We start from the raw sequence: 18,219 nt of genomic DNA, 5'->3' as shown, positions 1-18,219 counted from the left end.
ATCCAGATTTAATCATTTAAACAACACTTTCCGAGATCATGATAACCTCTTGAGATAGCCTGCTAAGGTTTGAGGTGTGGTGGGGGAGGCTTTTAATTTTGTCTCTGGTCAAATTTCCTATCTACATCAGTCTCCTGCTGGCACAGCTGTGATGAAAGACAGCAATGGCACCACAGTCAGCTCAATTATTCTGGCCCTGCCTGTGGCTTTGGCTGGGTGATGATGAACTGCTGCTCTCAATGGCTGCTTTGCTGAGTAAATCCCCAGATGGCTTCATTTTTAGATTAGGGACAAGATCTGAAAAGACAGTATTTTGTCCCTATTTCCATGGTTCTTATAGCTCAAAGTGATGGGGGGTACCCTTAACTGCTTTGAAAGGAGTTTAGAATGAGTTACATTTGACCAGATTAGATAAAAACTACCAATCATTTGGTGCTTTCTATATGCCAACCATTGTGCTAAACTCCTTACATGCATTATCTTATTTAATCTCATCATCTTAACACAATCTACCCTGTCTTCCAGGCAGGCTAGGTGAAGAGAGGTGAATTATCTGCTCTAGAAGAGTTGATGCTTCCTTACTCCCTGTAGGACAGACCACACAGCACTTGGCAAATTCTGCCCCTCCTACCCTCCCCACACTGCAGACCCCACTGTCCTGCTGGATGCTAGGTTGTCAATAGGACATGCTATATTTAGCTTCCTGAATCTAGAAATTAAATGCCAACATGATCCATTCAGAGTTCTGTTTTATACACCTGGGTTTGTTTAGCCCTGAGGGAAAAGTTGCAGGTGACCTTTCTTGTTTTTACTTGACTCAAAAATACATGTAAAGTAGCTCAACCAGACCAGCTGAGAAAGAAGGGTATAACTGTTTTATAGCAGGGCAGAGTTCTGCTGGCCAACACTGTTTTCCACTTCAATTCTGGAGGTTATGTATGCATGTGAAGTGTGTGTGTGTGTGTGTGTGTGTGTGTGAATCCTAGAGTTTTTTTGTTTTTTTGTGTGTATATAGTTGGATTATATATAGTGTATATCTCTGAATAAGTGTGAATGGGGTGTCTAAGATGTGAATAATTGGCATTTTTTGTTTACTTCTTTCTTTCCTGCATCTGAAAATGGTATAAAATAGATTTTAATTTTTTCTAATTGATCAATTTCTATAGAAACCCCATAATGCATGAAGTAGGCTCTGATATACTAGTAGATTTACATTGATGGGTTTTCTGGAGTGGTCAAATCTGGAGTTACAAAAAAATAAGCATATTATAATAATTTATCCCTGAAAGGAAGTCTCACATACATATTTATGTACAATGTGTCCTAATTCAAGATATAATGGAACCTACATCTATCTATCTATTTACTATCTATCTATCTATCTATCTATCTATCTATCTATCTATCTAGTTATCTGTCTATTCATTATTGTCATAATTAATATTAATAATAGAAATAGAGCAAAGGCGAGACCAGACATTATAAACATGGTCACTAAGACACTACAGCTTCATGCTCCCAGAGAATCATTGCTCCATTCCCTGCAGATCACTGTGGGGAAGAATCAAACAAAGGGGTAGATGGGCACTTGTGCAGTAAAGTTGGGGTGACATAGAAAAGATCCTTACCTGTGCATCTATTCTTGGAAACCAGAGATTGGCAAGGAGGGTGAAGCCACTGCAAGCATGCAAAGTTTGGAAAGTTAAAATACCCAAACAAAGAGTTATCTCTCCTCGTGCTCCCTTGCTCTGTGGCTTGCCCTTGCCCTTGCACTCACCTCCATAGCCATGTGGCAGCTGCATGGCTCATGGCTATGCAAACCCTATGTACAATGGACTACAGCTAGAAACACAAACTAAGATAGCCAGATGATATACTGGACTGAACTATAATATGGAACAGAAACTCCGGGCAGTGGCCTTAAATCTGGCTCTGCTGAAGACAATACTGTACTTGTTCCATGGCGAGACAGACAGAAACAGGATCTTGCAGGAGAACCCCCTTAATTTTACATCATCAATAAAGTTTTCTATGAAACCTCATCCTCCTGTGGGGGACTCAGGAAATTCTTTTCCTTAGTGTCACCCCAAGAATACCACTTCCACCAATAACATATCTATCTATCTATCTATCTATCTATCTATCTATCTATCTATCATCTATCTATCTAACTTTATCTATCTAATCTTGCATCTTGAAAAATGCAAACTTCCTAGAAATATATATAAGATGTTTTATAACATATTTCCTTAAAATCATTTTAGGGAAAGAGAAGAGAATAGCATAGTGATCTAAAGCATACTAGAGATTAAAGGCATTTATATTGCAACTTTATCACTTGCTAGCTGTGAGGCTGAAAATTTGGCCTAAGCCTCAGAAGTCTGCAAAATTTGGCCTAAGTCTCAGAAGTAATATTTATTTGTAGAGTCATTGTAATTCTTTTTTAAACTATTGTGGTAAAGAACATATAATATGAGATCTACCTTCTTAAATTTTTAAGTATAGTGTGTTATTTACTATAAGGACACTGTTATATAGCAGATCTCTAGAACATTTTCATCTTGCATGACTAAACTCTATACTCATTAAGCAGCTAATCCCTATTTCTTCCTTCATGCAGCCCCTGGTAACAATTTTTCTACTTTCTGTTTCTGGATTTGACTATTTTAGATGCCTTATATAAGTGGAGTCATGTAGTATTTATCACTTTGTGAGTGGCTTATTTCACTTAATATAATCTACACTAATAAAAGAGAAAAATGGTAATCGGCGTACGGCGATACCGTTTTCATTGGCTAATCAGGGCTATATGCAAATTAACTGCCAACTAAGATTGGCAGTTAACTGCCAACTAAGATTGGCAGTTAACTGCCAACTAAGATTGGCAGTTAACTGCCAACAAGATGGCGGCTAATTTGCATATGTAGGCACAATGCAGGGAGGCGAAAAGGAAAGCAGGAAGAAGCCCCCTGCCACTGACAATGATCGGAAACCCAGGCAGGAGCTAAGAGCTGGGGGCAGGGCAAAGGTGGCCCTGGCGCCGCCTTTGCCCTGCCCCCCAGCCATGATCGGAGAATCAGGCGCCTTTGCCGCCCTGGCCAGTGATAGCAGGAAGTAGGGGTGGAGCCAGCGATGGGAGCTGGGCACGGTCGAAGCTGGCAGTCCCAGGAGCTAGGGGTCCCTTGCCTGGGCCTAAAGCGAAGCCCACGATCACGGCGCCCCCCCGCTGCCACTGCAGGTCCCCGCTGCCTGGGCCAGACGCCTAGGCCAGAGGTGTTAGGCCTAGGCAGGGGCGGAGCCTGCAACCGCGGGGAGCTGGGGGTCCCCTGCCCAGGCCTGACACCTCTGCCGGAGGCCTCAGGCCTGGTCAAGGGGCCGATCCGGTGATTGATGATCGGAGGGTGCTGAGGGTCAACTCCTCTGGCTGAGGCATCAGGCCTGGGTGGGGGGCGGAGCCAGGGATTGGGGGGATATGATGGTCCCCTTGCCCAGGCCTGAAGCCTGGGTCAGAGGCGTCAGGCTTGGGTGGGGATGGAGCAAGCGATCAGAGGGAGATGGGGGTCCTCTGCCCAGGCATGATTCCTGGGCCAGAGGCCTCAGGCCTGGGCGGGAGCCAGAGCCAGTGATCGGGGGGAGATGGGGGTCCCCTGTCCCAGCCTGACACCTCTGGCGGAGGCATCAGGCCTGGGCAAGGGGCAGATCAGGTGATTGGAGGGTGATGGGGGTCAACGCCTGAGGGCTCCCAGTATGTGAGAGGGGCAGGCTGGGCTGAGGGACACTCTCCCCCCCACACACACCCAGTGCACGAATTTCGTGCACCGGGCCCCTAGTGTTCTCATAATAGCATATAACAGGATTTCCTTCTTTGTTATGGCTAAATAATATTCCATTGTATGTGTATATCATTTTTTTTATCCATTCATCCATCAATGAACATTTAGGTGGTTTATACCTCTTGTCTACTGTAAATATTGCTGCAAGAAACACAGAAGTGCAAATATCTCTTAGAGACCTTGATTTCAATACTTTTGGGTAAATACTCAGAAAGAGGATTACTGGATCATATGGTAATTTTTTGTTTAACTTTTTGAGAAACAGTCATACTATTTTCCATACTGACTAAACCATTTTGCATTACTACCAACAGTGCAGAAGGATTCTAATTTCTCCATATTCTCTGTAACACTTGTAATTTTCGGATTTGTTTTATTTATAGCAGCCAGCCTAGTAGGTTATGAGGTGATACCTCATTGTGGTTTTGATTTTAATTGCATTGCCAATCAATGATGTTGAGTATCTTTCATATATCTTTTGTCCATTTTATGTCTCCTTTGGTGATATGTCTATTTTCAATTGGATTATTTTGGCTTGTTTGATTATTTTTTGCTATTTAGTTCAGGATTCTTAAATTTGTTAAGAATTGCATATGACATGATGCTGTAAAGGTTTCACCAAAAAACTATGAAAACTAATACATGAATTCAGTAAGTAGCAGCATACAAAATAAACATCCAGAAATCAGTAGCATTTTTATACACCAACAATGAACTACCAGAAAGGAAAACTAAGAAATTGCATCAAAAAATAAAATACCTAGGAATAAATTTAACCAAGAATGTAAAAGACCTGTACTCAGAAAGCTATAAGTCACTGAAAAAATTGAAGAAGATACAAATAAGTGGAAGCATATACCATGTTCATGAATAGGAAAAATTAACATCATTGGTCCCAAAGTAACTCTGCTTGGGCTTCTATAAGCCATAGAGCATTTCAAGACAATAGCTCCATCTGCTTTTTCCTGAAGTCCTCACCATATCACTTAATTGATGTGGTGAGGACTTCAGGGGACACACACCTAATGTCTATTTTCTTTCCTCCAGAGAAGAGTGTTCAAAGCTTCCCCCCTGAAAGGAGATCCAAGATAGTGGCTGATGAGACAACAGGCTATAAAAAGTGTGTGAGTGAGAGAGCTAAAGGAGAGTGCTTGGACATGCTGGGAGTGTCTGTATTTGTGAGTGAGGGACAGCTATATTCTAAGGACTGTTGGGGACTGGTGGACCAGGCTCTACTACTGCTGAAATCTCTCCCAGAGCAGCCGGCTCTGTGGCAGAGACCATGCCATCTTGAAGGGGAGAGCAGCTGTGATCGGAAGTCTAGCCTTACCTTCAACCCGGAGATCTCAAATATGCAGATGGGTCCTGTGCCTTCTCACAGAGTAGATAGAAGGAACAGCTGAGTCAAATAACATCCACCCGGAATTGGCAAATTAAACACAGCTGGTGAGGCAATCCATGGATGGAAAGGTCAGAGATCTCCTAGAGCAGTGGTTCTCAACCTTGGCTGCACATTAGAATCACCTGGGAATCTTTTTAAAATCCTGATTTCTGGGCCTCATCCTCCGGAAATTCTGTTTCTTTGTTATGGGGTGGGGCCACAACATTAGTAACAAAGAAACAGAATTTCCAGAGGATGAGGCCCAGAAATCAGAATTTTAAAAAGATTCCCAGGTGATTCTAATGTGCAGCCAAGGTTGAGAACCACTGGCCTAGAGAGAGCTCTGCCTCCTCAGATTCATCTGGGTGTTTGTTCTTTGCATTTATTGGATTAGTTGTTTGTTGTTTGCCTTCATCTCTGGGTGTTTGTTGTTTTCATTTTTGAGATTAGTTGTTGGTTTTTTTGGAGTTTTCTCCTGATATACATTCCCCCCACCCCTTATTTTTTCTTCTCTTTATTTTCTCTCTTACATTTTTTCCTTTTCTCAATATCATTTTTGGACTCTTTTCTCTACCCTAATTCTCTTTTCTCTGGTGGTCACCTTTATTCGGGGTTACTGGTATAATGAATACATTTGTGTTTGATACCCTGTGTGTTGTGTCTTGGTGTGTTGTATTTTGTGCCTTTAAGTACAGGCAGGAAAGAGAGAGCTACATGACCAGATACCCTGAGGGAAGCGATCATGGGGAGACAAAGAAATAGCCCACATACGAAAGAAATGGAGGAATCACTGGAAAAGGAAGTAAACAACATGGAGGCAAGCATTTTGTCAGAGAAAGAATTCAGAGTGATGGTCATAAGGATGCTGAAAAGGATGGAAGACAAATTCAACAATAAGTGTAAGAACCAAGAGGAAATGAAGAAGAAATGAAAAATGACATCACTGCAATAAAGAACACAATAGAAAGCATCAACAGTAGACTAGAAGAAGCAGAGGACCACATCAATGAGCCAGAAGACAAAGTAGGAAAAAATACACAAGCAGAGCAACATCTAGAAAAAAAAATATTAAAAACAGGAGGAGAGTCTAAGGGAACTTTGGGACAACATAAAATGAAACAACATCTTCATAATAGGGTTACCAGAAGGAGAGGAAACTGAGCAAGGCATACAAAACCTATTTGAAGAAATGTTGACAGAAAACTTCCCTATCAGAAGAAAAAATCACACCAGTCCAAGAAGCTCACAGAGTCCCAAACAAGATAAACTCCAAAAGACCAACACCAAGACACATTATAATTAAATTGGCAAACACCGACAACAAAGTAAGAATCTTAAAGGCTGCCAGAAAGAGACAGACAGTTACCTACAAAGGATCTCCCATCAGACTATAGACTGATTTCTCAACAGAAACACATCAGGCCATAAGGGAATGGAATGAAATATACAAAGTCATGCAAAGAAGGGTCTGAATCCAAGAATACTGTACCTGCAAGGCTATCAATTGAAATTGAGGGTGAAATCAGGAGCTTCACAGACATAAAAGAACTAAGGGAGTTTATTACCACCAAACCAGCAATGCTAGAAATGCTAAAGGGTCTGCTGTAAAAAGAAGAAATAGGAAGGGAAGAAAAAATACAGGCATAAAGAATAAAAATGGCGACAAGCAAGTACCTATCAATAATAACTGTAAATGTAAATGGCTTAAATGTCCTAATCAAAAGACATAGGGTAGCTGAGTGGATAAGAAAACATGACCCATGTATCTGCTATCTACCAGAAACCCACCTCAGAACAAAGGACTCACACAGACTGATGGTGAAGGGATGGAAAAAGGTTTTTCAGGAGAATGAAAATAAAAATAAGCTGGGATAGCAATACTTATATCTGACAAATGAGACCTCAAAGTAAAGGCCATAACAAAAGATAAGGAAGGTCACTACATAATACTAAAGGGAGCAATTCAACAAGAATTGCTGAAGATATAACTTTGGTAAACATATATGCACCCAATACAGGAGCACCCAAATACATAAAACAACTTCTGGAAGATATCAAGGGAGAGATCAATAGCAATATAATCATAGTAGGGGACTTTAATACTCCACTGACACCACTAGATAAATCCTCTAAACAAAAAATCGGCAAAGAAACAACAATCCTAAATGACTCACTAGATCAGATGGACTTAATTGACATCTTCAGAATATTTCACATCAAAGCTACAGAATATACATTTTTCTCCAGTGCACACGAGAAATTTTCAAAGATAGGCCACATATTAGGACACAGGAAAACTCTCTTCAAATTTAAGAGGACAGAAATCATATCAAGCATCTTCTCAGATCACAATGGCATAAAATTAGAAATCAACTACAATAAAAACAATGAAAAAAATTAAAAAAACTGGAAGTTAAATAGCATGCTATTAAACAATGATTTGGTTACCAAAGAGATCCAAGAAGAAATAAAAAGCATCCTGGCAACAAATGACAATGAAAACACAACAATCCAAAATCTATGGGACACAGTGAAAGCAGTCTTGAGAGGGAAGTTCATAGCTCTACAGGCCTATCTCAAAAAACAAGAAAAAAATGGTAATAAATTATCTAACCCTACATCCCAAAGAGTTAGAAAGAGAGCAACTAGAAAAGCCCATTGTAAGCAGAAGGAAGGAAATAATAAAGATCAGAGCGGAGATAAACAACATAGAGACCAAAAAAAAAAAAAAAAAAAACAAACAAACAATACAAAAGATCAACAAAACCAAGAGTTGGTTCTTTGAAAGGATAAACAAGATTGATGAACCTCTAGCCAGGCTCACCAAGAAGCAAAGAGAGAGGACCCAAATAAAGAAAATCAGAAATGAAAGAGGTGAAGTAACAACCAATCCCACAGAAATACAAAGAATTATGAAAAATACTATGAACAACTCTATTCCAACAAAATGGACAACTTAGATGAAATGGACATCTTCTTAGAAAAATGAAAGCTCCCAAAACTCAATGAGAAAGAATTAAAAAAAAAAAAAACACAACCTGAATAGGCCAATAACTACTGAAGAAATTGAAGCAGTGATAAAAAATCTTCCAGCAAACAGATGCCCTGGTCCAGACAGCTTTACAGAGAATTCTACCAAGCATTCAAAGAACTAAAACCTATCCTCCTCAGACTATTCCAAAAAATTCAAGAGGAAGGAACACTGCCAACCTCTTTCTTTCTATGAAGCCAGCATTACCCTAATCCAAAAACCATATAAAGACACCACAAAAAAAGGGAACTACAGGCCAATATCCTTAATGAACATAGAAGTTAAAATCCTCAACAAAATTCTAGCAAATCGGATTCAGCATTACATTACAAAGATCATACACCATGACCAAGTGGGATTTATTCCGGGGATGCAAGGATGGTACAATATCCTCAAGTCAATAAATGTGATACATCACATAAACAAACTGAGAGACAAAAATCCATAATCATATCGATCGATGCAGAAAAATAATTTGACAAAATACAACAGCCTGGTTGTAGGCAGCCTTCTGGTGAGGGTGTGTGGGTTAATTTGCATATTACCTCTTTATTATATAGGATTAACCAATGTCACCACAATAAATTCAATTAAAAAAAACCTGTTGTTTTGTTTTGTGATTTAACATGTGATCTATCCTGGAGAATTTTCCTTGTGCACATGAGAATGTGCATTCTGCTTCTGTGGGTGAAATATTCTGTATGTGTCTATGTGTCTATTAGGTCATTTGATCTGTAATGTCATTCAATTCTTCTGTTTCCCCATTTATCTGGATGTTTTATCCATTATTGAAAGGGGGGAATTGTTATCCTCTTCTCTTATTGTGCTTCTGTCTATTTCTCCATTCAGGTTTATCACTGTTTGCTTCATATATATGGTTGCTCTGATGTTGGATGCTTATGTGTTTATAATGATATCTTCCTGGTGAATTAACTTTTCTCATAACATGATGCTCTTCTTTGTCTCTTTTGACAGTTTCTAACTTAAAGTTTATTTTGTTAAATATAAGTATAGCTACCCCTGCTCTCTTTTGGTTGCCATTTATTTACAAAAAAAAATATGTCTTTCCATCCTATCACTTTCAGCATATGTGTATCCTTAAATCTAAAGTGAGTCTCTAATAGCTAGCACTTAGTTGGATGTTGCTTTTTTAAACATTCAGCCACTCTGTGAGTTTGGATCAGTGTTTAATACATTTACGTTTAAAATAATTATTGATAGCAAATAACTTACTTTTGCCATTTTTAAAATTGCTTTTTATCTGTCTTGTAGCTTTATTGTCCCCCTTTTAGTCTATTGCTTATTCTCTGATAATCATTGATTTTTTTTTTTGGTAGTGATATGCTTTAATTCCTTTATCATTTTCTATTGTGTATCTTCTATAGGTATTTTCTTTGTGATTACCATGGGGCTTACATAAAACATCTTGCAGTTATAACAATTTGTTTTAGATGATAACAACTTAACTTTAATTACAAATAAATCCTCTATATTTTTGCTTCTCTTACTCCACATAAACCTTGTATTATTGTATCACAAATTGCATCTTTTGAATTGCATATCCATTAACTTTTTATAGTTATAGTTGTCTTTTATACTTTTACCTTTTAACTTCTATACCAGAAGTAAAAGTAATTATGAATCACCATGACAGTCTTACAATATTCTGTATTTATCCATATATTTACCTTTACCAGCCAACTTTATACTTTCACATACTTTTATGTTCCTGTTTAGCATCCTTACATTTCAACTTGAAGAACTCCCTTTAGCATTTATTATAAGATAAGTTTAGTAGTGAAGAATTTCATTAGGTTTTGTTTTTCTGGGAGAGTCTTTATTTCACCTTAATTTTTTTTTGAAAGGTAGTTTTTCCAGACATAGTATTCTTAGTTAACATTTTTTTTCTTTCAATACTTTAAACACATTATTCTGTTCTTCTTTGGCCTGCAAGGTTTATGTTGAGAAATTGCTTGTAATCTTATGTTATTACCCTTGTATATGACCAGTTGCTTTTCTTTTGTTTCTTTCAAAATTCTCTCTTTTGGCAATTTGAATGTAATGTACCTTGATATATCCTAATATATAAAAAGCCAGGGGCTGTCTCAACTGGAACAACAGGACTGACCACCAAACAGCAGGGTGTGTGGGGCAACAAGGCTGGCAGGGGGGGTTAGTGAGGGATGACCAAACGACTGAACAGCAGGCTGCATGAAGCAACCAGGCTGGCAGTGGGGTTAGTAAGGGACAACCAAACGACTGAACAGCAGGCTGCATGGGGTGACCAGGCTGGCAGCGGGGTTAGTAAGGGACAACCAAACGACTGAACAGCAGGCTGCATGGGGTGACCAGGCTGGCAGAGGGGCAGTAAGGGGTAACCAGGCCAGTGGGGGGCAGTAAGGGGAGACCAGGCCGTGGGGGGGGCAGTTAGAGGTCATCAGGCCGGCAGGCAGGGGTGGTTAGGGGTGATCAAGCTGGCAGGGGGAGCAGTTAGGGAGTTAGGGGAGATCAGGCAGGCAGGCAGGTGAGCAGTTGGGAGCCAGGGGTTCCGGATTGTGAGAGGGCTGTCCCAGGGAACAGGACTAAACCAGCAGTCAGATGTACCCTGAGGAGTGCCAGATTGGAGAGAGGGTGCAGACTGGGCCGAGGGGACCCACTCGTGCATGAATTTCATGCTCCGGGCCTCTAATATACAGAGAGTAGGTAATGTCCTCCTGGGTAAAGTCTGCTTGAATCTGGATGGCCATTTCCTTCCTCAGATTTGGGGCATTTTCAGTCATTATTACCTATTTAAAAATGTTTTTTTTAAAATATATTTTTATTGATTTCAGAGAAGAAGAGAGATGGAAAGAGATGGAAACATCAGTGATGAGAGAGAATCATTGATTTGCTGCCTCCTGCATGCTCCCTACTGGGGACCAAGCCCCAAACCGGGGCATGTGCCCTGATCAGGAATTGAACAGTGACCTCCTAGTTCATAGGTTGATACTCAACCACCAAGCTAATGTTTTGCATTTGTTTTTGTTTTTTTTTAATTGATTTTTAGAGAGAGGAAGGGAGAGGAATAGAGAGATAGAAATATTGATAAGAGAGAAACATCAATCACTTGCCTATTGTATGCCCCTACTGGACATCAAGTCTGCAACCTGAGCGTGTGCCCTGACCAGGAATCAAATTTGTGACCTTTTGGTTTATATGTTGGCACTCAACCACTGAGCAACACTGGCCAGGCTCAGTCATTATTTCTTTAAGTAAGATTTCTGCTTTTTTTTCTTTTCTTCTACTTCTGAAATCCCATAATGCATATATTGGTCTGTTTTTGGTATACTATAAGTCTCTTAGGCTCTCTTCATTCATTCATTCTTTTTTTTTTCCCCCTTTTCATTCCTCTGATTGGATAATTTAAATGAGCAATCTTTAAATTTGCTGATTCTTTCTTCTGCTTGATCAAGTATGCTCTTGAACCCCTCTAGTTAATCTCTCAGTTCAGTTATTCTTCAGCTCCAAAAATTCTGTTTGTTTCTTTTTAATATTTCCTACCTTTTTGTTGATATTCTTATCAACTCCACACATTGTTTTCTTGACCTAGTAGAGCAACTTTATGGTTGTTATTTTGAATTATTTTCCAGGTGATTAACATATTTCCATTTCTTTAGGGACAATTTCTGAAGATTTATTATGTTCTTTCCTCCCTTGGTTATTTCAAAACTATGTCTGTTCCATCAACACTCCATGTAAAAACAAAAAACAAAAAACAAAAAAAACAAACAAAAAAACCCAACAACAGCAATGAACAAAACTAGAAGCCAGTTCCTTGATCAAAAAGCTGGAACACTGGATACACACACTAGTTATTATTTCATTGAGAGAGAAGTTGTGAGGTGATGCATTCTCTCCTTGTAATAAGCTGTATCAGCTTGAGGGAAGGGCTGGTGCAGATAAAGCGAAACTGCTCTTCTTGTCTCAACGAAAGTGCTCTTGGCTTTGTGCACACCTGGGGTACTGAAGCTTCTTAAATGGGTTATGGAATTCTCATAGAAGTATTTTGGTCCACATATCATTGTTAAATTGTTACTTATGTGGAGCAACAAGGACTGGGACTTCTTATTCCAAGAGTGATATCTTCCTGATGTCACTCTTCTATAGGTTTTAATTGAGATAATCTAAGTGAAGTGCTAGACACATATTTTGTTGTATAGCATATGGTCAATGTCTCTCATTGGCTGTTAGTATTAGACCAGCCATCTTCTTCTACTTTAGTGAAAATTTGTACTATTTCCTGAACACAGCATGCTTCCATGTCTTATACTGTTTCCTCCACCTGAAAGGCCTTTCCTTCCTTTTCCACTCAGTGAAGTCCTACTCAGTTTTTAGAAGTCCAAATGCCATGTTCATTATGAATCGCCATAGAAAACCTTCCCCTTCTAAAATAATCATAGTACTTTTTTTCCACTTTTTATTTGAACCCATATCACATTGTGTTATAATAGGTTTCCGCATTATCTGTCTCCACCTTCTTCAGGAACTACCCAAAATGATCTGTGTTTCTATTGCTGGCACTTGTCTTCTCTCTTTTCTGTCTAGTACCAAGCAAGGTGACCCACATGAGTGCTTATTAAATGTTTAGCCATTGAATTGCATAGGGTAACCATGCTGCTTTCTCTGAATACCTAGGAATCTAATTCAATTTCACATTAGCAAGAGATAATAAAAGTTTTTGTTTCTTCCTAATTTGATTTTTTTGGTCTTGATTAAAAAAGTCCGGCAAAATGAAATGTCAATGGACTTGTTCTTTATGGTCCTAGATAAGTGAATGAATAAGAATGGTGGAGACAATGTTGAAACTAAATGGAACTATACAGATTTCTAAAACATTGACCTCTTATTTACTGGACAGGAGAAGCAAATTATCTAAAGCCACTTAGCCTTTTAGGAAGAGTGAAGACATTGCTCTTTTCAGGTTTGGATAGAAGGGGATTTTGAAAGACTATTTCACTGAATATTACCCAGGCTGATGAAGTAGGACAATATTATTTTGTAACTTCTTTCCTGTTAATACTATACTTCACTGAGATCCAGGCTAGGGAATCCCTTGATGCAGGTCCTACACTTAAGCTGGCCCTGTTCTGGCCTGTCTCTTGCCACTATCTACCCCATGAAAAAAGAATTCATGGTACCAATAGAACAGTCCCTGTCACAATCAGTATTTACTCCAAAATCATCTAGACCATGCCCTAGGTTTATGAGAATCCCAAGTCTCTGCCCACCTAGCAAATAGCTCCTACTTGGCTCTCAGGCTCTGCATTCCACTCCATTCTTTGGAGGTGGGCCCGGGTGTGTATATTCCTAGGCCTAGGGGGTGGACAAAGGTAACTATTTATGGGAAAAGTTTATGAAGCTTTAACATAGGGACAAGGATGTCTACACATGTGTTCAGAAAACTGCATGTGCTCTGAGACAAAGCCAAGTGTGAAAAGAGAAGAGGGATGGGCTATGACCCAGGATGTAGGATTCAGCTCTCAACACCACCACATCCTGGTATTCTGAGGTAGTCAGGAATTTCCATTCAAACTTGGTTTTCATGCTATTTCAAAATAATTTTATAAATGAGTGGATAGAATTTCTTTAAAAACTTGATTTGTAGGTTTAACACACACACACACACACACACACACACACACACACACACACACACACACTAGGGTATAGGCCTACATTCACACTTTTGCTATAGGACTCACAAACATTAGGGAAAGGCCCACTTGCCTTGGTAAGTATTAAGGATCATAAAAAATACTAGATTTGTTTTGATAATTGCAACCTGTACAACAATATGGATCAAAGACACTGAAAACATTTTGGATTATAGCTACTATGAACTGACCCTGAAACAAACCTTGAAAGTTCTTAATTAAACTCTCAATTATTATCTCCTTTATTTAAAACTTCCCTTTTTATTCTAAAAGTGGAATGTCACTGATTGTGTAATCTAGCATTCCAGTTAATTGGGTCAATCAGCATTTTTCTGAATAATATTATTTATGACTGGGTAGAAGATGCTGATATGCACAGTGTAGGAAAACAGGTAGAGAAGAGGCTAAATCAATGGGAGGAATTTTATAAGCCAAAAAAGAATAATTTAACCATGCAATTTGAGGAGAACTTTAGGTCTAAAGGGCAAAAAGATGAAAGAGAACTAAATAACATAAATATTAAGTACATAGGATACAAAGAAAATAACAGAGAAGAATCACAATACATACTAGAGTGCATTAAAAAGAAAACCTTGCAAGGGAGTGTGTTGAGTATTGTGTGAGGTGTATGAGGAAATGGGGAAAACAAGTGCCTTGAAAAGAGCAGATGCTGCCTGTGTGATCATAAGCAATGCTGTGTTCCTTCTGGGCAGGGTACTGCACTTAGAAAAGAATGTGTGCATTTGGAGCATGTCTAGATGAGGGTGACTGGGATGGTAAAGGATCTGACATCTCTCACACAGAGGGATCAATGGAACTCATTATAAAAAGCACTGTTTTCATGTCTTAACCAGTGTGGCTCAGTGCTTAGAGCATTGTCCATGCACCAAAGGTTCATGGGTTCCATTCCAGGTCAAGGGCATGTACCTGCGTTGAAGGTTTGATCTCTGCCCTTCCTCCCTCCCTTCTACATATTTAATAATAATAATAAAGAGTGCTGTTTTCAAATACCTGAAGGACTGCCATATGCAAGTGAAATTGAACTTCATTGTAGTCCCAGATGACTTAAGGTAAAAAAATAGGAAGTCACAGGATAATAGGTTTTGAAAGAACATATACATAAACAAGCCTCCAGCATTGAGAGCTCACCTACACAGTGCCATGAGGACAGAGAAAACTTTTGCTGTGTTCACTGCGGGTTCTCAAACCTGGTAGAATATCTAGTGGAGCCTTTTGAAAAAATATGTATACTAAGAGATTTGCATTTAGGAAGTCTTATAGGTGTATGTTCCTCTGGAGTCCTGAACTGCTGTTCCATAGGGGTGCTGATGTAGTTAGGAATCAAGAACCATGATCCTACTATGAAATACAAGTCCTGGCACATACTAAGACCATATTAATATCTTGACTCTGGACCTTGACTCTGAATAGCACTTGCTGTTCTCTCTGCCTAGGACATTATTCTCTTTTTAAAAGTATATGTTTTTATTGATATCATAGAGAGGAAGAGGGAGAGAGGAATAGACACATCAATACTGAACACAGCATTGATTGCTTCTCACACACCCCCAACTAGGGATCAAGCCCACAACCTGGGCATGTGCCCTGACTGGGAATCAAACTGTGACCTCCTGGTTCATGGATTGATGTGCAACCATTGATCAACACCAGCAGGCTAAGACATTGTTCTTAAGGCTCCTAAAAGTTTTGCTCCCTTACTCAGATCTAAAATAGGCCTATCTCCCATTACTTCTTATTGCCTTGTCTTCTTTCTCTTCTTTACACTTACTGCTTACTTAAAATTCTGTTTGTCTGTTATTGGTCTCTTTGCCGCTGGCATATATGTTCCACAAGGGTAGTGACTTTGTCTTATTCCCTGCTGTACATACATTTTTTAGAAGAAAGCCTGGGTAACAACACATATTCAACAAATATTTATTAAATTAATGAATTGATAAATGTATGGATAAGTGATTATTGATTGGTTAACAATTTGATTGTTGGATTAAATGGCACCCCCCTTTATGGAGAAGATGTTCAAGCAGAGGTTGGCCAACCACTGTTTTAGAGGGTACTTTGGGGAAAAACATGCATCATATGGAAGTTTCTTCCCAGCAACAAATATTAGACAGGGGATATTGAAGAAGAAGAGGAGAGAGCTGGCATAAAAGGCAGCAGAACTAAGAAAGAACTAGAGAGCACTGGAGTGAAACAGCTTGCTGGGAAGCTGGCTATGACAGCTGACTTGTTGAAATATTCACCACATTCTGAAATAACAGATGTGCATTGAGATATCTGTGTGAACATTTGCAACCTGCTTTCTATGCCTTTCTCCTTCTATCTGCCTCTCATAAACAGCAGTTTGCTGCAGGACCATCCACTCCCGGAAAGCCCAGAAGTCTTCTTTCCCACAAGAGGGCTACCCCACCTTACCTCACCATGGTCATACATTATTTCATTCCTAAAGAAAGGGATATTCGTTCCTCGGGCCTTTAACTACCTCTCCTCCTCTCTTCCCTCCCATGCTACTCCTGCCTTTGCTTACTTTACTTCAGCCACTGGCCTTCCTGCTTTTCTTCAAACACACCAGGCATGCCCCTACCCCAGGGTTTTGGCTGTACTCTTCCTCAAAAGGTCTTCCTCTGGAAGGCTACTGGCCTCCTTCTCTCCCCTGTTTCAAGTCTTTGCTCATATTTCACCTTCTCAGTGTGTCTGACTTGACAACTGTGTTTACAACAGCAACCTTGTCTTCTGTACATACTCCTGAGACCATTATCCTGCTCCATGTTTTTTATTGTTCCATGTTCATACTATTTGATTATATGCTTTAACATTGTATTTATTATGTCTAATTGATTATCTGCCTTCCCACAACACCTCTTCACACTAGAGTGCTTATGAGGGCAGGCAGTAAAGAGTTTTTGTTTTGTTTGAAATTGTATTCCCCATGAGCAGAAAAGTACCTGGCATGTGCTACCTACTCAATAATTATTTATTGATTCATAAAATTAATGCATGAATAATATATTACACAAAATCCAGGAAAGGATACTAAACAGTTCTTATTCCAATGAAAGAACTTGGGAATCCCTGGTCCTTTTGACTTTAGATTCCACCTTGCATTCATATTTGCTTCTTTTGTTCAATAATTAATTTATTCAAAAAGCCCTTACTTAACACCTCCAGTATAAAACACCTCACTGAGCTCTTGAAATTGGCAAAAACAAAAGAAGACAGTCCTAAGTAGCTCACAATACAGATATGAAGAGAACACACTGATAACAATGTCCCCTGTCCACATATCATAGGCTATGAAAAAGGCTTACACCACATTTCCTTTGCTAACATGTAAATGTGAGAAATGTGATAGCTTCACTTGCTTAATGGAAGTCAGGGATTTGGGGGAAGATAAGGAGCTGACTTTAAAATATTTAATGAATATTATGAATTGCTGGAGTTGTTTTACAGAATTTATTGAATTATATCCAAGTGAGATGACCCCTGGCTCAAAAGACAGAGTTTACCTGAATGTTTGGTGGGGGGTGGGGGGTGGTATTAGAAAAAGGGATTGAAATGAGTGCTCTTGAGTAGGTAGCATACAGGAGAAGGGTGAGAGAAAAATAACATGAGTCTAATCAGGAAACTAGACCCCAGCATGAAGAAATTACACTCTGTAACCATGGATCTCAGGTCTTAAGCCAGTAAGAGGAAATGGAGAAAAAAATGAGAATCCTGTGGGAATATTAAGAAATTTTTATTTGTGATATTAAGGGTAGAGAGAGGAATACAGAAGTAAAGATTTATATGGGAGAAGACTAGTTCCATGAATGTTGGGATGCTAATGTTCCCTATTTGACTTATGATTTATTGTGCAGGTTTTAGGATACCTGTGTCTGTGCACTATAGGAAGTTGAATAAAGCTAGTTAGTTTATCTCTGAGCTTTGATAATATTCCATGGAAGTCTGTGACTGATTAATGTGGACCCTGAATATAACTAGATAAAGAGGTTTCCCTAGACCCACCAGGAAGGCATCTTAATCTTCTAGTGCCCCAATTGGAGGAATAAAGGTAATTGATTAACTCAGAAATGGAGAGTAGGAGACATATAACTTGTAACAAAAAAAAAACACAAAACAAAACAGAATAAAAAAAAAAAAAACATTAATCCTATAAAGGAAAAGAGGAAAAGTCAGGAGGAGAGGCATGAAGGGTCTATGAGAATTTGTGAAAGCAATAAATCTGGGTTCACATGAGACTCTACTTATGATATTATCTCAAAC

The 18,219-nt window shown here is 39.1% G+C and overlaps 1 protein-coding gene across 6 annotated transcripts in view; it reads right to left on the bottom strand.

Annotated features, from left to right (window-relative positions):
* Positions 1-18,219, bottom strand: part of LSAMP (limbic system associated membrane protein) — a 640,943-nt gene that overhangs the window by 122,996 nt on the left and 499,728 nt on the right. The gene's annotated exons all lie outside the window — the stretch shown is intronic.

The sequence above is a fragment of the Myotis nattereri genome (assembly GCF_964212035.1).
Source record: "Myotis nattereri genome assembly, chromosome: 3".
NCBI classification, from domain to species: Eukaryota; Metazoa; Chordata; class Mammalia; order Chiroptera; family Vespertilionidae; genus Myotis; species Myotis nattereri.
Note: the sequence above shows the minus strand (reverse complement) of the source record. Positions and strands in the feature narration are given on the sequence as shown.